At 34.4% G+C, this 23,434-nt stretch overlaps 1 long non-coding RNA gene across 2 annotated transcripts; it reads right to left on the bottom strand.

Annotated features, from left to right (window-relative positions):
• Nucleotides 1-6,796: 6,796 nt before the first annotated feature.
• LOC127863210 (uncharacterized) lies at nucleotides 6,797-11,610 on the bottom strand. Of its 2 annotated transcripts, none has more exons than XR_008040995.1 (3): nucleotides 11,490-11,610; nucleotides 8,423-9,182; nucleotides 6,797-6,901 (listed from the first exon to the last, which is right to left on the bottom strand). It is a non-coding gene; the product is annotated as an uncharacterized LOC127863210 (long non-coding RNA). The 2 variants fall into 2 exon arrangements; XR_008040994.1 differs by lacking the exon at nucleotides 11,490-11,610 and adding an exon at nucleotides 9,573-10,398.
• Nucleotides 11,611-23,434: the final 11,824 nt, after the last annotated feature.

The raw sequence follows: 23,434 nt of genomic DNA on the forward strand, positions 1-23,434 counted from the left end.
CTCCGATACTAATTACAAACCTAGAAACTAGACTGTAATGGCAGATACAATTACAGGGGAAATGTCTCAATCACAAAGACATATAGGATCTGATACGAGTTGTCATATCAGACCATATTTAATTAAACGAGTTCAGGAATTGTGTTAGTAAGCGAGCCTTTGGCGAACTTACTAACGAATTTCCTGGACGAGTTTAATAAAATATGGTATGATATGACAACGAGTGTTAGATCTTTTTTATAACATGCTTTTAAACTAAATGAAATACATCTTAATTGACCAAACACATGCGGATAGATCTAAAAGTTGTTTACTATCGTGACGTCATTTCATGTTGTAGAACTTCATTTCTACCAAATAAAGCCATGCGATTGGTTAGTTATTGATTCTGTAGCCAATGAAAAAGCTTTAAAATGTTGTATTACACATGTGTAATATAAAAAAAACGTAATGTATGTATTACACTGAAAACAAAGTATAGCATGTGATAAATGTTGATATGCACTAATATTTCACCAAGCCTTTTTTTTCACCGTTGTATATCAAGGATTTAGTGGAACATATTACAACAGCTTCACATTAAAATAAATACAACTTGGATGTGTCCCGTTATGCTTTTCTCGTGTTTCTTGCTTTGCTATGACAATTTCTGGGCCAGTGCTCGGTCAACTTTTCTTTCTAAATCTTTGCTCATGGGGACAATTGGTAATCGACAAAAGCAAGCATGCTGACAATAGGCATTAAAAAAAACGGTCTTCTATCAATCGACACAATTGTCGTATTTGGAATATTGTTTGTAAGCACTTTGATTCCTTGAATTTTAACAAAATACTCGAAATGAGAGAACTGGTAACTGTCGTATATTTGCACCGTGAACAGTAGGAATGAAAAAATAAAATCTGACCAACATCGTATGTATCATTATTCGAAGTACATGCATGGGACAGATGTTTTCTTTATTTGTTTTACTTTTTTAAATAGCATATTTGCTGTCTACACGTAGAAGTGAAAAAAAACATGACAGTAGTAAATGTTAAAAACAAATTGTGTCACAAATCTTTAGTTTAAGTTTAAGCATCTTAAGCCTTAGGATAATTGAACAATTTTAAGTCCTTTTTTTGAACCAGTACTTGATGTCTTTTGGGAGATATAAATAACGCTTCCATAGTGGTGATCGAACTCCTGACATCCCGGTCGTTAGTCGAACTTTATATCAACTACGCGCATTGATTATATTTGCAGATGTGCAATAATCTATCTAGATATGCAAACATTGTTACAATTTGTCAATTTTGGCATCGCATGAAATGTTAAGAGAACCCTCTTAATTCGGCCGTATTTTGTTCATTGTGGTTAGAATATCATCACAATTGTCTTGTATGTTTTTATAAATAAAGCACATTTTCTCAAAATCATATATTCTAAGTGTGTCCGTTATATCGAAATCAGTAACGATACAATACATAATTTCAAGTACAAATTGTCTCATACAAAATGACATCGGCTGCAAAATTTACACATTTATAATCAAAAGTGCAATCGTATCAAACATAAATTGTTTTTCTCTTCATCGAAAATCTCATTTTTCCACCGTGCAATCATATTCCAGAAATGTGCAGCGTAAAATTTATGATACGGTGTTAAGTTCAACATAAGGGAATTGGGATTAAAACGGATGCGACTGAAAATGCTGCAAAGTATATATTCGAAGATAATTTATATCCTGAAGTATTAAGTGGCCTGACAAAAATAATGAAGTAATCATTTGGTTTCAAATAGAAAGAACCAGGGCATTTTTGCATATGCGATGCAGTTATTACATAAATTATGGTCATATGTTAAAACGCGTCAAAAGTTTTTTTTTCAAGCAGGATTCAGTTCAATGAGTCGATAGACGGCTTAACAAAGTTACGCTTAATATCGAATCTTGGGCATACTTTACGATAATATATTGATGTTAGATTTTAAGTAAAAGTTTAAGATGAAGCGTCAACACATGCTTAACACATTTTAAACGTCGTGGTAGTAGTGAATGTGAGAAAATAAAAGTAAAAAAGATAAATACACTATTGGTAGGAAAAAGAGAAGGGACTACAACCAGACGCACAGATGGTCAAAACGACCAGGAGGTTTTTGTATTTTATCAAAATATTGGTATACAGTCAAGCAAAACAATATAATAGTAATACTTTATATTGGAAAAATTCATTAATACAACTGTTTGTATTTATTGGTAAAATACCAGATGTTCATATGGTACATCTAAGTTCTCTTGTGTATGACATATTGAAGTACAAAATGTAGTCTACCGAGCAACAAGAAAAGACTGAATTACATATTGCCACGAGGCACAATTTATACACGGTTGTATATACCAAAATATATTGTATTTAAATTGTTGTTGTTCTCTCAAGAGCCCAATCAAGCTCAACGTTACAAATAAACACTGTTTAAAAACCTTCTTACGGTTGATTAGGAAATCATTAACACCACTGAGGACCTTCCTGCTTGTTAATGACCAACTAGTCCGCTTTCATAGAGCGCAACTTGCGAACGGTCTTCAATTACACAAATCAAACTTGGTAGATCCTTGTTAATTTAATACATTATATGATTTAAGAAGAAGAATAAGTATAATGTAGAAAAGTTTTCAGTATAGATTTCGTTCGATTTACTAGGTGATACATTACCATTCATTATTTTTGCCACGAATCCTTTCAACAATATAATAAATCCTATCATAGATTTAAAGGGACTTGTTAACAAATTTTCGTATTTTGAAACATTTGATTAAATGCATTACCAATAAAATACATACTAATTTGAAAGCCTTAAATACTTATATTAGCTAGAAAAACTACAAAATTGATACAAAAGTTGACCGTCACAGGGATTTGAACACGGGGCCAATGGAAGATAAATCAAACGTGCTACAACGATAGTATTCAAGCTTTTGAAATTAACATCATATTAACAAGCCATGTCATTAATAACCAAGTTTGCTTAAAGATCGAGGAAAAACGTTACAACGCAGTATCAGTATATGGATTTCGAATAATTAATCATAAACGAACCAACATTGTTAGCATTTTTCCTACTCATGAATGTTATTTGAATTGTTGGAATATGATGCATACTGTGCCCAACATCTTCTTCAAATATTTTCAAAAGCATTCGAAAAATAATGAACACACGGGTGGAAACGTTAAAGTAAAGTTTCATAATTTAGCTGCAAAATACGCATCTTGTTTTGTTGTCGAGAAAGTGTATTGACAGTGCAATATATTTATATGTAACATAGTTCTTTTTCCAAAGATAATGCCTCAAATTATTCGATATTAAGAACTGATTTGTGTACAATAATCCACATCATTATTGGAACTTAAGTTTAACGGAAAGTGTTGAAGTAGTATCTTGAAACACACGAACATGTCTCTATATTTTAGGCACATGTTATCTTTTCACAATTATGTTGAAAATATATTATTGAAAGTTATGTATTGTGTTTCTTAAATGTTATACTTTGTCTTTAACACAAATCTTTTCCTCTAATTAAATGTGTCCGAGTTAAAATTTTGTTTGATAAACTTCAAACGTTTCTTTATTTTGACGAGTTGATAGTTACTTAAATCGCAATCGTTAATATTTTTGAGTCGCGTTAACTCGAACTTTAAACTTTCCAATGCGCCTTTTGCTTGGGACAAATTGTCTATTTACTCGTACGCCTGAGCGAGACATTCATACCAGTCACAAATAACAAGGGTTTTCGGACGTTGCTGAAGGACATCATCACTAAATGATAACTTTTGTTTTCCAACTTGTATACATTTTTGATAGTCGCCCATCTTGACAGCTACTTTAATCACATTGACCAAGATTTCCACGTGAAGTGTACCACCCTTTGCCATTGCCTCCCGTTCCTGTGCTGCTTTATCAAACATTTCAGCTGCCTTTTCTAATTGGCCCTGTTTTAAATACAATTTTCCCCACGTATCATTTATGCAAGCAACTACAGATTGTGGTGATAAATGTTGTCTTGATACAATCGACTCCGACTCATCCATTGTCGTTATTGCTTTATCAAATTCGCCAATCACAATGTAGCGTGTGCAATACTAACTAAAGAATCAATTTGTGATAAATCAGAGGCCATTGGACTTTCTCTTTATTTCAAGTCCTTCTTGCAGATAATTCATTGCAGTCGTTTCGTCGCTGTTTTGTTGATACATTTGTCCAATATTCTTCAGTGTCATCCCAACACTTGGATGACTTTGGCCTACAGTAGTTCGACATTTTCTGAGTAAAGCGAAGTGATATGTCTTGGCTTCTTCGAATCTTCCTGTTGAATATAAAGTTCTTTAACATAATCAAAAACTGTCATAAGACAGCGCGCAGTTTGCATTTATTTCAATCACCTGATAAACTAAGTGTGAACACATATTTTGTGATAAACATCTGTAATATATATGTCGTCAGTTATATGTAAAATGTAAAATAATGTTTAGATTACAGAAAGAAACGTGGCCATGCCACATAAGTAAAATTTCATCGTTCTAACAATTAATCTATTTGTATATAACTGTACAATCCCAAGCAAGATATGCATATAAACTACCTACACAAAAATATAAACGAAAAACCTCAATCAAAACTCTAATGAATGAGCGCAAAACCTTAGCCTTTATTTTATTTGTACGAAATGCGCATCATTCCGCTAAATTTAATATCAGAGTTGTAACACATGTTTACTCACCATATATAATGAATACTAAGACATACATTGATATGTAATTGATTATCTGAAGTAAATATAAACATATTGTGTGGTTGCTCGTGAACATTTCTCTGAATTTTGAAAAAACACTCTGCTAAACTGAAGGTTCGAGATATAAGCCTTGGTCAGTGACCTTGCATGATGACAGGCGTGAATTTAAATTGAACATCTTAAGTAGTTACACGGATATGTAATTGTTGCAGGCAAACATAGTTCTGAATTTCTTCTTGCACAAAAACCTTTACTTAATTGTAAAAGTGCAAACGGCGGTTAACACTTAACATATATGTACGGTTTAATTCAAATATCTGCAGTGCAAATAGATATATTGAAATATTGCACGTAAACGTTCAACTGAATTTGTTACTCTCAAAAGGGGAATACTTGTGCTAAATTTCAGGTAAAAGTTATGGAACTTGATTAGTGACCTAAAGCAATGACTCCAAACACATGTTAAGTAAAAATTGAATAATTATGGTAGTAATTAGAGATGGAAAAATTGTTCGAATATTATAATTGATTGGATTATTTCCTTTCGAATAAATACACCGCGATTCAAATATTCGAAACTTTGTATTATTTTTAAAACCCAATAATTTCTAGTGTACATATATTTTTGTATTCTAAATATGAATACACTTTTTCAACAGATGCTACTACAAATTGAAATCAGGGGTGCATATAGTCCCATTTCACGTGTCAGGCTGTGATACTGAACATAGTGCTCTGTGTCAGTCGCCAAACGTATTGTCGCAAATTACACACGCCAGTAGTTAACCGATAACTGGATATAGAAACTATGGTTTTCAATCTTGTGCAAACAATACCAAAACAACACGATACCGAGGCGCGATCTCACATTTTACCCATTACAGCATAGAAAAGTTGCTTCAATTAATTACTAAATTAATGTGTATCTAAGTGTACTTTTAATTGTTTTCTTTTCAACACGGTAATTACAAATCCAATTCCATTGGATGCGACAGTTCAGTTAATAATCCATTAGTACTAAGTTACAACTTGTAAATGCATATACATATGCGATGCTTCTCGAAATGTGGTAATTACATATTGAAACGTAGTGTTCCTTAGGCCAGGAAGTACGAAGTATATATACTAATCATGCGAATATTCGAATATTCGATTGAATGAAAATCCGAGAAGAATTACAAATTTATTAATAGAAAAATTTCAGTATAAATAGATACAAAGAGTAGATTTTGTATTTTCAGTTACATCATTTGACATATTTTGATATTTACATTGTTTGGCACTTCATTTGAGTAATGCAAAACAGATAATGACACAAATATGAAATAACGTTCGAGGTTAATAACACAATTACACAAGAAAGTTTGCCTCGTATTGTATTTAACTTAAAGGCAATATTTAAACTATGGGAAGACACGTTAAATCACATGCGCGAATTAATTATATAGTCATTCAAAACAACGTGGATTAATTAACTTATTGTTTAATTATAGCAAATTCATTTAAATATCGTCCGTTAGAGTGAAACACATACATATTTGGTATAATCACGGAAGGTGCCATTATTGTTTAAAAAGAATATCACTGATCAGGTATTCCCCCATTATTTTGTTATGGTACATGGGCTAAGTTTCACGGGCAGTTAGCAATGGGTTGGGTTTGTAAAAATGTGTTTGCGTTATTTATAATCGCTATATTACTTCAGTGCTTAAAGAACTGCAATACAATACAATTAAAACATGTAGGCATTGGGTACCATTGATTTGGAAATTCAGGCACATGGGTACTCCTGTGCTTAAAGGTCCTGGGGAAAGGCCAGATAAACACCTATCAAACTTTGTCAGCGTCATTTGTAGTCATTTAAGCGACTTTATAAACGTAATGCAGGTGATACTGTTTTCAGCGGGTTTCAATGGTGGCTCAACAAGAGCAGAGCTATTTACAGGAGTAGAGAGGCTAATATATATTTGTCAGTTTTAATTTAAATACTACCTCAAGGCACCTTTCCGGCTTGAATACAAGACATACTTGCCTAACTTCGCTAGTGTGATTCCTTAACTGATCAGCGATTCTTTAGCAATACGTCTGCATTGCTTCCCGGAGACAGTCGATATAGCCAAGGACTTCTCGAGATAACTGTAAAACGAGTGTTGACATGAAACTATAAAGCATGCAATACAGCAAATCGTAATCAATTCTTGTAATTTTAAGCAGTAAAGTCAATGCGAACAGCATTCTTATTATATTATGGAAAAGAATTCACGGCCAAATTATATTCGTAATGAAGCTTGAATGAAATCAATGATCGCTATATGTTTTCAGAGGAAAATTTACTGCAGACATGATCTACAAACCCCTATGTATCAATCTTAATTTATTCTAGTTCAATAAAGCATTTCATACCGAAAAAAGTTACTGAAAATATATGTACAAATGTCGATATTGGTCCGACATTGGCCCGACGTGTGCTGATTAATTTAAACTGTATTATAATGCATGTAATGAACATGCATTTTAAGAAGTGTAGAAAGCATTTTTATAAAAATAAAACAAATTATAAGAATATAGGTATTGAATATCGTTTTGTTTGGAATGTGAAAAGAAGGATAATACTAGTCATAAATTGGGCGGGGATCTCCTTTTGTACACACAAGATTAACTTAAATTCCTTTATCATGTATTTTATAAAACATGTGGCGTTTACTGTGTCTACGTTTATCTTTACCTGCTGAAAGTGATTGTTTAAGAAAAGCAGTAACATTTTCTTGAAGTGTTTTCTAAAATTGCGTGTCTAAAGTTGCTTATCGTTTCATATATTTCCGTTACCATCTTAATTAATTGGATTGTGTTGTATGAGTTTTCCGGTTAAATGATCATTCATTTTAATATTATCGGTAAATAATTAATATAATGTGTTTTTATCGAATGGATTGCCGTTCTGATTTTCATGTTTAAGCAAGAGACAACAACGGCCAAGACTTCCTTACACACCGTCACCACAAGCAATGTCTGCTAACAAACATGCAGATCAGAGGCATTTAAAAAAGGTTCAATGGAAACTGAAAAAGGCGAGTTTTGAATATCGGATTAATTGCGGTGGAATGATGGAAGTATGCCGGTGTCGATGTTGGGCTAAAATCAAACCTAGTCCGATATCGGGTTTAATTATAAATCCGATTTTGGGCCGATGTAAACATTTATATTGGCGCCATGTTGGGCCGAGCGTTTTGAATATCTCGATGATTACTGTTGAACGATGGCAGCATGTCGGTCTCGATATCGGGTCGTCGTCGCGCCGTGTTGCAGGTCCGAACTCGGACCGACGTAAAAATAGAAAAACCTATATCGTCATGATATCGGGCCGATATGAAATGTTTGCTATTTGTTTTAATAGTTTAGAAAAGTTAATCGCTTCTTATTACATTGAAAATAAAACAATTTACTCGACTCTTCTCCGAAAGGCTTACAAGGCTCGGCAAGCTACGCCGTGTAAATATTCATTCAACACGTCAAGCACATCTAAGTACATAGTCACTTATTAATATCCCCTTTATTAGCATTAAATCAAGACTTTACTGTCTAAAATGTGATGTGTACATATATACATTATATATGAATACTGTCGAACATATCATTCTGCTGATGTAATTTACTTACACACTCTGTCCTCCTCCGGGTAGAACTCTCGACTCAATATCGGCACTCTGCATTCCGCTAGCAACTGCGTCATGTCTTTAGCGTAAGCATACCTCTGTTCTCGCGCAGCTCAGACGCGATCATGAGAATCAGAAGTGGTAACCCTTCACTGAATTCTACAACTGCGTCCAAATATTCGCCTTAATCGACGCCAGGGGCATCTGCTCTCAACAACTCAGATGGTTTTAATGGATGAAGTTCACACAAATTGTAAACATGCCGTAAATATACCAGATGAAACGTTGTGGTTGAAGTCAGTACAACTTTGACATTGTCCAATTTTATAAGTTCAACGCATACGTTTTGAAGACGGTCTCTTATTGCACTTTCTTTGTCAAGGAAATATTCCCCATTGTCAACAAATAATACATATTCTTGTTTACTGGGTGAAACTGCGCTGTTGTTCATTTGTGATTCAATAACAAGTTTCAATTGCGCGCACATATTGACGTACATCTGTGTAATGTCACTTATCTCTTTAAAATTAACATACACCAATTCATAATACTGTGTTATGACACTTATTAGGTACTCCTTCGCTAACCTTGAAGTACCAACAGTTCTCAGCCCGTAAATTCCAAACATTCACTTAGTGTTCCATGATGTTTGTAAATTTCGACGCTCATCTGTTCGACCAATGAATACGGTCTCAAACTCGGCTTCTATTCCAAAACCCATGATTTCAACGGACAAGATGATCGGGTAACCACGTGCTTAAAACCTGCAATATTCAATTTTGTAATTATGACAAAATCAAATAATAAGTATAATTCCCTGTTGCATCATAATGTGTTACACCAATTTTCCTGTAATCTCCGCATAGTAATTTTTAACGAATACGCACAGTAATAACCCACTCTTCAAACATTAATGGCTCAGTTATGAGTACAGATTTTGAGTTAAAATTACGCTGTAGCACGTAGGTAACCTGCAATTGCGCGGTTGCGTTCGTGAATATTCATACAAGCCATATTGATTTGTTTTGTTTTTGTTTAATTAATTTTATGTTTTTTCTGGTGTAAATACCCACTTTAAATGATCACATTGAAATAAAATTTAAATTATATCGCGTTTCACCATATTCAAGTGCAAAAGATGAAATCATACCTACCCCACGTGCTTAAGTGTCCCATCGTCACGGATGAATGATTTTATCGTGAGCTTGCACAGCATGTAGTCAAATGATCACACATACAATATTTAAAATCAAAATCTTGACTCATTACTGAGATATTCAAGTTTGAAAAGTGTAGCGTTGGAACAGTCTCCAAGTGTAGTTCTACATCATCGATATAGGATTCAAAGGGGGTACATTCTTAAATGTATTTTTCCCAGGATATGGCCAAATACATGTAGTTTCAATTGAATCAATATTGTTTTGTATTTACTAAACGTCCCATGTATACCCTATTACGAGTCATAGAATAAACACACACACTGAATTTTACAGTTTACAGAGGCTGGCCATCTGGCTCTGCCCAAATCATTTCTACTCGATACATGAATAACGTCACCACGTCATCACAAATCACTACATCTTGTTGAGGATATAAACAAACAGTGAAATTATTCATGTAAAACAATTGCGATATATTCGACAGTTAAAATAACACCTTCATGATGATGTTGATGATGATGATGAGGATGATGATGATGATGAAGTTGCTGCTGATGATGATGATGTAAGTAGTGGTGATGATGATGATGGTGATGATGAAGATGGTGGTGGTGGTGATGGTGGTGGTGGTGGTGGTGGTGATGATGATGATGATGATGATGATGATGATGACGATGATGATGATGATGATGATGATGATGATGATAATGATGAGGATGAGGATGATGATAATGATGATGATGATGATGAAGTTGCTGCTGGTTATGATGATGTTAGTAGTGGTGATGATGATGATGATGGTGGTGATGGTCGTGATGGTGGTGATGATGATGATGATGATGATGCTTATGCTGATGCTGCTGCTGCTGATGCTGCTGCTGCTGCTGATGATGATGATGATGATTATGATACCACGATTTTAACGGTACATAATACAAAGTGACAAAGCTATTATCTCTACGCTAAACACCACTTCCCACCACTCGGACGACACATTTTGGAATTGTATTATAATGGCGTTATTATTTGCGAATGCATTGCAATGGTGTGTATATCAACGTATTTAATTAAAAGCAGAATAAAGGCAACCATGTACATAAAAGAACACGGATGCGCTGTCAGAATGCTCGATTCTCTCACTTACACTTGAGATGTACAAGTATGATCACCATCGTCATAACACTCGATACCATTGCAATGAATCAAACTCTATTGCATTCAAATTTCAGTTGTGGTGTGTTTCTTCATTAATTGTAAACATATAGGCACACCTAAAGGTTTTAAAGAAACGACGGCGTAAAGTCAGAGTAGATTTTTACTCAACATGTACGCCGGTGTATTTACCGATCTGTCGATATATTCACATTAACGCGGTTTAATGTGTGTTATTCATGCATATGGGACGTTGAAATGCATCAAATCACAAGAGCGGAACTTAATTAAGACACATTTAAGGACGTTATACTTAAACGTACAATGCATAACTTGACAGTGGGAAGTTTAAGTACCCATATGAACTTTGCATAAGCGTTATGTTGTGCATATAAGTATATGAGGTCTTTGAATTGATATATGTCTATGTTTTTAGAGTAACCGGGTATACTCATTAAACCAAGCGCCGTGATAAATTTTATGACATTTTATGATAATGCATGGCATATTTTTCACGACTGGATTAGAACTTGTCATAATACATACGGAGAATTGTCATAGTAACATATGAACACAACACTGTGTGTTTCATATCCGAAACTGATTTCGCGGTAGACCTCAACCGTAGATTTGTTACATGTAAAATCTCTGACGGTGTAATGTTCTAAAAGTGCATTGTGCTTTTTAAGTAAATATTTAATTTTACAAGCTATTACTAAAATTAACTATAAACTGAGTTAATGTCTTAAACGTGCTAACCTGTATTGCCTTATAGCAGCAGTCATATAGTTCTAAATAGATTTAACGATCCACTTGCCCACAATAATCTATGCTTTTGTTAACCTTTACACCACAGCGTAATGACACAAAATCACCTCTGTGTCGTCTTATAAGGAACTAAAAATAGATGTATTCCGTTCGTCACTTCCTGTACGGCTTACCTGCGGTGACTGTTCACACTAGCGTTGTCACATTCGATTGCAGTATTATGCATACACGCTTTCGGAACTAGACCGTGACCTACAAATAGTAACTTAAATGGTGCAGCTTATTATTGCATACTTAAAATCGAAAACAAATCATACTATCATTTAAATAAAATACGCAACGTTCAAGCAGATGAGATGTATCGATATATAGACAATAAAGACAAACTTTATTTTTATTTAAATACAATACGTAACGTGCAAGCGCATGAGATGTATCAACCTGACAGATATAACCACATATCATATACATGTAGATTCATGATCGCACAAGGCATTATTTCTACATAATAATAACCCCTACATGAATTAAATGAGTGTCTTCAGGTTATTATGTATCATGGAGCTACCACAGGCAGCATTAGATAAATGCGAAAACGGCGTAGATTCTCTAAAATGTGCCACTAAAGTATTTCTCAAATGATATATTTAAAAAGAAACAAACTTGGAAAATACTTTAAAATGCATGCACATTTTACCACTTACACACGATGATATAATTAGTGAAACTCTTATTCAATACTCACATTATAATTTCGATTGTTAACATGTTGTATCGCGTGCTTGAACCATCATAAATTCCTTTCAATCAATAATGGTTTCACAAAAGCAACGCAATGGATCCTGGAAAGTTTACAATGATACTACACCATGCTCGTGTGCTATCCAAAACGGCAAAACGAATGGTACATGGACATTATACAACTTGACACGGTACCATCGTTGTAAATTTCAAGAAATACAAGTTAGCATACGTGATGCCAAATATGGAAATACTATAGAAAAATAAATGTCCACATCTGACTCACCTTATGTGTAAAAAACATAACCAAAATATCGGACCGAAATCGGCTTTCGCGATAGGAACTGTCATCATTACACGTTTCATTATAAGCGCATTATTTTAAATTCATCCAGAACACAAACACAATTCATTTTTAGTATGATTGCATTTAAATTACAACACGTGTTTTAAATTACAACAACTGTGTTTTGCTGTTTCAGCTCACGTGTATCAACAGTTTATCAGTAGACTGAGCCATTACCACAGACAATCTTACGCCCAGCTTGAATACATTCCAGGCTCTTTCACTGCTGATGTAGCTGCTCCCATTATCGGTGAGTGTTTGTTTTGTGCAGTAAATCTGGCAATTATGATGTAATATGATGATGCAATTTTCACTTGTCAAGAATATACGACTTTGCGCTTAAAATTAGAGTGTTATGTGTTGGCGCATCATAAGTTTCATTATGTGTTAATAATACTAGTACAACGGATGCATGGACGTTGGAGATTGTGTCAAATAGTCAAGCCGCAGCAGATAATCGTCGATACTGAAATTAGTATCATAACAATCATTTATAAGACAATCATGTCATGTAATATGTATTCAAAATTTTGTAAAACAAACGGGAAAGTAATTTCAGACTACTGTTACCACAAAAATGCATAAACATTTTTTTTTAAAAACGTTGTCACAATTTTTAAGAAGTTTCTTTGCATTTGTTTTGGTCCTTATTGAAATATTATCATACAGCTACTTTTTATCAATATGATTAATGAAAAATGCCATTTTATTTTCAGATGTCCCCACAACTGCCTTGGTAAAGCATCGCGTGCTTATAGCCATGGTTCAAAGGCACTTGCTTATTTATGATTCATCAAGTAGGCGCTTTAACATACAAGGGATCTTACGGGAATGTATAAAGACGTTTTTCTCTCTTAAACATGCACATATTCCATGTCAGTTAAATATATTTGTGACTAAAGCGTTTATTATGCATTAGCTACATAATAACTACTACACGGATGTTCACAATGAAATTTAAGCTAAATTTCACTATATATTGTATTTTAAAAAATGCGCTAAACAGATGACAAAGACTTACATACTAGGTAATGCACTTTTTATAGGTTCGAATGCGATATTGCAACACGCTTACAGATGACGAGTATTTCATGGCGCTATAATAAACAAGAGTGTGCGAGCGCATTGGTGGACTTTGCGTTTGAGCAGCCGAACCTGCAGAAGCTGTTACTGGAGATACAGTACACAACACAGGAAACTTACATGTTCTTCAGCCGAATGGCTACTAATTCTTCGCAGTTTATTTAGCGATATCTTTCAGATGATATATACTGATACATACTCTTGAAACAATTGACTAGCGTACGTTTGTATTCAACAAATACTATTCTGACGAAGTCTGTATTATTTAATGTCCTTAATTATTCGTTAAAAAAACGTGAAAGGCACTCATGTTCGGGCTAGTCGTCATTGAGATAAAGGTATAGTTTTCCATCAATATTATTATAATGTGTGCGTTTTTTCACCAACAAACAGTGTCTACGTGCCACGGAAAAAATCTTACTCAACAAAGAAACACTCAATTGAGTTAAAATATATTGTTCTTGGTGAACGGTAGCAAAGCATGAATTTATATCAACGGAAATGAAATTAATAAAAACAAAAACAGAATTGTAGACACAAATGACTGGTATTGAAGATATAAAAGGCTTGTTATTGAAGAAAATAAAAGTATGGTATTTCAGCGCATAGCATACAGTAAATAGTATAATATATTCTATCAACAACTCTCATGTTATGCGGAGGAGTTTTAAAGCGGAAAGGAGCGTCCCCAGATTTGCCTACACGGACTGCACAGGTTTATGTGTGGCGACACTTTACGCACATGCATTAAGCCAGGTTTCCCAGAGCGTGACGCATACATACTATTTGAAGCGTTCAACAGAAATCCTGCCGACTCGAATGTTATAATACAAGCCTCATGACCTTGAAATTTTACCTATTGACCTGAAAATAAAGAGTCGTGGTTCATTTATCCCAAGTAACCATGATACGAATATTCATGGTCCAAGGTCAATGGATGACCTAGCTATCGTGCGGAAATGTAATGTTCTTCTTTTTGATGTTACATGCCCATGGGCAAATGATCACCTTTGACCTGTTAACCTCAATATGGCTAGTTTTATTTTTTTTAAACTATCAAACCAAGTTGCATGAGCTTAGGCTAAAGTATTATCTAGATATCGCGCAGAAACGAAATGATTTATGGACCGAATGCTGGAATATGGAAAGCAATATATTCCCACTTAGAGAGAGAGTTTTGGGCGATTCAAAAGTAAATATCCTTTTTTTCAGTTTGTATAGGACCACCAAGGGAACATTCAGATCAAAGCTGGGTTTTTTCCTTGATCACCATCATCATACACATCTAAACTTCATGATAGCATCGTAACTAATTCAACGTTATCGCATTCAAAGTTCAGTTTTGGTGTGTTTCATCATTAACTTTAAACATATAGGCAAACTTAAAGGTTTAAATTGTGAACCGACGGCCTAAAGTCAGTCACTTTTCCTTAAAAGTATACCGCGCACGTTATACATACGCGTATCGTATGTGGTATTTTATTCTGCAATATTAGTTCCATATTGGCATCAATGATGTTAAATCGTATTTATTGAAATTTACAACGAGTATATCAAAGTCGAGTATTATAATGTCCATGCAGCATGTTTTGCCAGTGTGGAGAGCACACGGGTACCTTGTGTTATCATTACTTATAATGAAATCGTGTGTTAGTGGTAAACTACACATGCATTTTCAAGTACTTTCCAGGTTTGTCACTTTCTTAAATATATCATTTGAGAAATAAGCTCCATAATACAAAATAACCTGAATGAGACACTCATTTTATTCATGTCGGGGATATTAGTATGTATGAATAATACGTTGAGCGATAATGGATCCATATGATTATTATATATATCAGGTTGATACATATCATGTGCTTGAATGGTGCGTATTTTATTTACATAATAATATGGCTTTTTTCGATTTTAATTATGCATTTACAAGCTGCACCGTTAAGTTAATATCTATCTATCTCTGTATACTGCCAACCGCTCTTTCGAGTATTATAGGCAGAGGGACATTATCGAATCCGTTTCCTGGGAAGAACCAGTACTAGGTGTCTATGGAGGAGATAACGAGAACGCTCCCCGAGTGGGGTTCGAACCCACGAACTCCCGATCGTTAGGCGGACACCTTATCCACTACACCACCGCGATCTCATGTGTAAGACTATTTCCGAAAGCGTGTATACACGTCTTAATATATGCTTTATATGGTTAATTCAAGATGCAATAGACATACAGTCCATGAGTATACATGTTATAGTAACATAGTAACATATAGAGGGGCATTAACTGTGATCATTATCACATTTCATTAGTTGTTTTATAAAGTTTAAATGCATGCACAGGTCTAGGACAATTGGATTACAGCATTAGGAATCTATTTAATAATGTTTTAGTTATAACATAAATAACAGATGAATCTACTAGAAAGCGAGAAGTCAAGTTTGAGTAATAAATTACACCAATTAATCATAATATTATTTATACAGGTTTCTTTGAATAAATGCTGTATTTACAAACATGGCTAAGTTTTTGTTGGTATTTGTATTATCAGATTGCATTAAATCAAAAGAATAAATTATCATGTTTGGTGTTCTCCAGTAATATTTAGTTGTATATAATTTTCTAATATCACCATATAAGAGACATTCTAATAAAACATGGTATTCATCCTCAAGAACATTGCAATGTTGGCATTTTCTCTCTTGAAAAGGAATATATTCAGGTGTATGCCATCTGCCTGCTTCAATTTCTAATCAATGAGATGAAACCCTTAATCTACAAAGATCAAATCTAAACTTGTTATACTGACATGTTTTAAGTAAGGTTGCAATTCAAATTTACAAAACTGACTGTAAGTTATTGCTCATGAGGAATTATTAAGTTCTGACATCCAAGTATCGTTGAATCTAGACTTGACCAGGGATGAAAAACAGATTTTCCCCAAAATGTGAATTTGGTTAATTTAATACATTCTCACACATGTGGCTATAAATGCACTTGACATACGTGTGATCTTCTAACTGAATTATATTCAACTAGTACCTTATTACATTAATGGCTCTTTTACTTTTAAAGGATGTTCTTCCAAGTTCCCAATATACAAAATTAGTCTGTGTTTGATTTTTCACATTTACTAGTGTTTTTTTTTTGCAAAAATATAAGTGGGCTCTTTCAATTGACATTGACTCAGTTTAGCCCCATATTTCTGATCCATAATTTAAAATTGGTAAAACAAGCTGATCAAACAATTCTAATTTGCTAAGTATTAAAATCGTTAAAAAAACTAAGCATGTGTCAAGCTTTAAAACAGCCTTCGAGGCTTGGCCTGCAAGTGTTTCAAAAGTATTTGCCAAAGATCCTCCTTTAGTGAATACAATTCTAAAGTATGTAAATAATTCGACAAATTCTAATGCTTGTTTTTGTACAAAAAATCAATATCCCTCCTAAGTTGTTCACCCTTTTTAAAAATCATAACCTTTGTTACATTTGTGTAAACACATAATTTCCATCAATCACAATATTCTTCCAACAAAGACAAACCTTTATTTAGCTCCTCCTTCTGATTCTGCCATAAATACAATGTGTGTATGCACGTATTGATATAAATACAGGATGTAATCGAATGTGACAACGCAGTCACCGCAGGTAAGCCGTACAGGAAATGAATTACGGGGTTAATCTATTTTTGGTTCTTTAATAAACGACACCGAGGTGATTTTGTTTTATTACGTTGTGGTGTTAAAGTAAACAAAATTATAGACTGTCGTGGACGTGTGGATCGTTAAATCTATTTGGAACTATATGACTACTGGTGTAAAACCAATACAGGTAAGCAAATTAAATAAATTTACTCAGTTTATAATTGATTTTAGTAATAGTTTCTAAAATTTAATATTCACTTAAAAGCACAATGCACTTTCAGAACATTACACCGTCAGAGACTTTAAATGAAACACATCTACGGTTGAGGTTTACCGCGAAATCAGTTTTGGATATGAAACACACAGTGTTGTTTTCATATGTAACTATGACAACAATCCGTATTTATTTTGACAAGATGGCATAATACATATCGCGGCGCTTGTTTTTAATGAGTATACCCTGTTATTGTGATAACATAGACATATATCAATGCATAGACCTGTTATACTTTAATGCACAACATAACGCTTAATATGAAAAGTTCATGTGAGTACGGAAACTGTCGACAGTCAAGTTATGCATTGTACGTTTATGTTTAACCTCCATTAATGGGCCCAAATTAAGTTCCGCTCTCATGCGTGGATGGATTTAAACACCCATATGCCTGAAAAGCACACATTAAACCGCTGTTATGTGATTATATCGACAAAGTGGTAAATACACCGCCGTACATGTACGGTAAAAATCTACTCTGCCTTTACGCCGTCGGTTCACAATTTAAACCTATTGGTGTGCCTATATGTTTACAGTTAAAGCCACATAAATAAACAAAATCAGCGAATGTTTCGTAAAATATTTCGTACAATAATGTTAACCCATATAAAATCAGTTTTCCTTAAAGCAATGGCCTAAATTCCAACGTGAGATGTGGTATGGTTACATAGATTTAACGAGATACAAAATGCTCGTTTTTATTTTTGGTGTCACAATATATTCCATATTAATTTCCCGCTACAATATATATTCATACGACACAGGAACACTATATTGGTACATGAACATGTGTGAATATATTGTACCAAACAAATGTAAAAAAGAGCATTTTGTATTTTGTTTAATCTATGCTACGAGACAACATCTAGCAATGATATTTTTAAGGAACACTGATTTTTATGGGTTAACTTTATTTTATGAAATATTTTACGAAATATTCGTTAAGCGTAAATGGCGCTTTGAATGCAGAAACACACCACAACTGAAATTTGAATGCACTAGTGTTTGATTAATTGCAATGGTATCATAAATATCGAGTTTATGACGATGGTGATGATACTTGTACATCTCAAGTGTAAGTGAGAGAATCGAGCATTCCGACAGCTCTACCATGTTCATGTATGTATATGGTTGCCTATATTCTGCTTTGATTTTAATACGTTGATATACACACCACGGCAATGCATTTTGCAAATAAATAACGCCATTCCGATAAAATTCCATCATCATCATCATCATCATCACCACCACCACCACCACCACCACCACCACCACCACCTCCACCACCATCATCATCATCATCATCATCATCATCACCACCACCACCATCACCATCACCACCATCACCATCATCATCATCATCATCATAATTATCATCATCATCATCATAATCATCATCAACATCAATCATCATCATCATCATCATCAACAACAACATCATTATCATCATCATCACCATCTACATCATCATCATCATTAAGGTGTGATTTTAACTGTCGAATATATCGCACATGTTTTACATGAATAATTTCACTGCGGATGAATTCTTTGTTTATATCCTCAACAAGGTTTAGTGATTTGTGATGACGTGATGACGTACTTCGTGTATCGGGTAGAAAATGATTTGGGCAGAGCCAAATGGCCAGCCTCTGTAAACTGTAAACTTCCGTGTGTGAGTTTTTTTTCTATGACTCGTAATGTGTATATATAGAACGCTTAGTAAATACAATATATATTAATTTAAATGAAACTAGAAACTGTATTTGGCCATATCCTGGGAAAACGGTAAAAAAGTATTATTTCTTGACCACATTCGTAATACGTGGAATAAAGGCTTTTATATGAATGTATTCAATTAAACTGCGCAACATTTGATGTTTATCATATCGAGACAGACTTTATTATTGTGCATTCACTTTGTGAGCCGAAAACCCATGGGGCACGCACAGTGCAATGTGAGGGCTTGCAAACGCGTGATTTATAAAAGAGAAATGTGACAGGCATAACTAAACTTGTTTATAATATAACTTTAAGATAAAAAAGGCGAAAATAAGATGTGCTGATCTATCTAATTTAGCTTCTTATTATAAGCTACCATAGATATTGAAGTTGTTTGATAACGAAACAGTCATGCTGTGGTCAACTTTTCAAAGTTTTTACGGTCCTACCATCCACCTATTTTGAACCAACGAATGTTTACACTTCTTGTGTAACGTACACTGTATGTAACAATACACGTGTGTGTATGGCAAGCGGTTCGACGCATAATCTCAAGAAACTAGGTTTTTATGAGAACCTAGGTTCTCATTCTGAGAAACAAGGTTCTCGCTTGAAGATTGCACATGGCTTCGAGAACGCAATTTTTATTCGATATCCTAGGTTTTCACCAGAACCCAAGTTATCATAAATTGTGCATCAAACGGCGATAACCTAGGTTCTTATTTGAAAACCAAAGTTCTGGTAAGAACCTAGGTTCTCAGAATGAGAACCAATGTTCTCATGAAAAACCTAGTTTCTTGGGATTATGCGTCGAACCGCTTGCCATAATCCGTGGTTTTCATTTTGGAACCATAGTTCTCATGAGAACCTAGTTTCCCAGAATAACTGTGAAAACCATAGTTCTCATGACGAGAACTTAAGTTCTCATCTTAGATACTAAGTCCGTGGTTTTCATTTGGAAACCATAGTTCGCATGAGAACATAGGTTCCCACAATTACGCGTCGGACGGCGCAAACTCGCTCGTTTGGAATACGGGGCACATTTTATTCAGGGAACTTAGAACTAAGGTTATCATGAGAACCTAGGTTATTATTTCAGAAACCCGGTTTTCAGCGCGGTTCGACGCATAATCCCAAGAAATTAGGTTTTTCATGCGAACCTAGGTTCTCATTCTGAGAACCAAAGTTCTCGTTTGATATCCAAGGTTTTACAAGAACCTAGGTTCTCGACAGCTTTTCGCGTCGTTCTCTCGGATATCCTAAGTTTTCACGAGAAAACAAGATTTCATTTGGGATCATAAGGGATCATAAGTTCTGGTAAGAACTTCTCAGAATGGCAACCTAGGTTCTCATGAAAAAACCTAGTATCTTGGGATTATGCCTCGAACCGCTTGCCATATGTGTGCTAATTTGTAGATGTTATATTGAAATTCATAGAGGATTATTGATATCTGGTTTGTAACCAATTAGACATATGTGAGAGTTTCAGCTTGGTATCCTACTTATCGGAGACAGTAAAACCCCAGTCTGCGATCGATTTCTGAATGGTTAAGCTCAGAATATACTAAATATTTTTCCTTAAATGATTCAATGTAATTGCGACAACTTTGAGTGAAAATTAATGCAACATTTTGCACATTGAGACCCCATAACCATACCATTTCTTTGAGGGCATTCTTAGCTGAATCAATTTAAGCAATCAAAACGATATGTCATGTTCAAACCAAAAAAAAACTTTATACAAATCAAAATCGACTGTTTTTGCACCTTCTTTTTTTCGGTCGTTTTCTAGTGGAATGTAACCTTTTTCAGTGCATATTTTTGCTGTATTCTCCAATTTTATCATATTTCAGGGATTAAGTAATAAACACATTTTGCGTCCCTATTAATATCTCCAAAAGATAAAACAAGATTAACAGTCTAAAGTGTTAAACATGCATTCGAGTAAAATATGATGATTTTTTAAGAGAGCTCAGCCCTACATGATACGATTATTTAGTATAATGTAACCTAGGATGGTTGAGGACCTCGATGATCACCTTTAACGGACTTATATCGGTAAACCAGTCGCCAAACTCAAAACGTACAGAAGCTTGCTGGTGATAGTGAGTCAGTCTTTAGATAGATCATGAAAAGGTCATGATGTGACCATGGTTCTATATATTCATTGCAGAAACCACCAGTCATGTAAAGCAATTAGAAACCGATTTCAATTAAGTCTAAGTAAAATAACTTTGCTATATTATTTCTTTATACAATTTACTCATAAAAAATGCAAAACTTTCATTCATGAACAATCGTTTTTTTTTAATTAGTAATAATGAGTGTATTGTGATTGAACTTTACTACATATGTCATGTTATCGTGTATAAAGCTAACAGTGAATCATACTATGTCCCACTTCACTAAGCCGATATATCTTCCGGTCGTATAGATTATAGAGTTCACAGCGGTTAGATATTCTATAAAAATAGAAACAACAACTGTATTGTATATAGCTGTTACACTGAAAGCAGAAAGCATTGTGCAAGTTTCAGTTCGATTTTATTCATGTTATGTGTTAATCTGATCTTCAATTGGAGTTATTCAATCAGCGTTATTTTATGTGTTTTATTTTCTAATGTTTATGTATTAATCCATTCCATTAAATGCATGTATGAATACATGTTAGAATGTACCCTTTGGATCCTATATCGATGATGTTGCACTACACTTGGAGACTGTCCCAACGCAACATTTTTCAAACTTGAATATCTCAGTAATGAGAAAATATTTTGATTTTCAATTGTGCATATGATTATTTGACTGCATTCCGTTCAAGCTCAAGAGACAATTATTCATCCGTGACGATAGGACGCTTAAGCACGTGGGTACATGTAGGTATGGTTTCATCCTTTACACGTGGTAATGGTGAAACGCGATCTGATTTTAATTTTATTTCATTTAAGGTGGGTTTTTACACCAGAAAAACATAAACAAATTAATTTAAAAAAAAAAAACAATATGGCTTGTTTGAAATTCATGAGCGCAACCGCGCAATTGTAAGCTACTTCCACACGCGCTAAAGCGTAATTTCAACTCAAAATCTTTACTCATAACTGAAACATTCAAGTTTGAATAGTGTTAGAAAAATATTCAAGTGCGTATTACGTTAGAAAAGTCTCCAAGTGTGTGGGATAATAACTGTGCGGAATCTTTAAATTTTACTATGCGGAGATTACAGGAAAATTAGTGTAACACATTATGATGCAAAAGGGAATTATACGTATTATTTGCTTTTGTCATATATACAAAATTGAAAGAGTCTTTTTCAAAATATTGCAGGTTTTAAGCACCTTGTAACCCGATCATATTGTACGTTGGAATCATGGGTTTTGGAATAGAAGCCGAGTTTGAGACCGTATTCATTGGTCGAACAGATGAGCTTCGAAATTTGCAAACATCATGGAACACGAAGCGAATGTTTGGAATTTACGGGATGAGAACTGTTGGTACTTCAAGGTTAGCGAAGGAGTTCCTGATAAGTGTCAAAACACAGTATGATGAATTGGTGTATGTTAATTTTAAAGAGATAAGTGACATTACACAGATGTACGTCAATATGTGCGCGCAATTGCATATGTGTTGATCTTATAAAACTGGACAATGTCAAAGTTGTACTCACCTCAACCACAACTGTTCTTCTTGCAAATGTTCGGCATGTTTACCATGTGTGCGAACTGCATCCACTGACAGCAGACGAATCATCCGAGTGTTGAAAGCAGAAGCCCGGGACGTTGATTACGGCGAATATTTAGATAGAATTGTACATCTCAGTGAGGGGCTGCCGCTTTTGCTACTGATGATCGCGTCAGAGCTGCGCGAAAACAGAGGTATGCTGACAGCCAAAGACATGGCCACAGCTACTAGCGGATTGTAGATTGCCGATACTTAGTCGAGAGTTTCTACCCCGAGGAGGACAGGGTGTGTAAGTATATGGCATTTGTTTGCATGATGCTAGGTTAAAACATATTAACATAGTCAAATCCACCACACATAATAGTTAATTCTATACACTTGTTCAATCGCGACAAATGTAACAACTTAAGTTTACATGAATTTGCATGTATAATTAAAAACAAAATCTTACTAATTGACG

The sequence above is a fragment of the Dreissena polymorpha genome, unplaced genomic scaffold, assembly GCF_020536995.1.
Source record: "Dreissena polymorpha isolate Duluth1 unplaced genomic scaffold, UMN_Dpol_1.0 chrUn002, whole genome shotgun sequence".
Classification (NCBI taxonomy): domain Eukaryota; kingdom Metazoa; phylum Mollusca; class Bivalvia; order Myida; family Dreissenidae; genus Dreissena; species Dreissena polymorpha.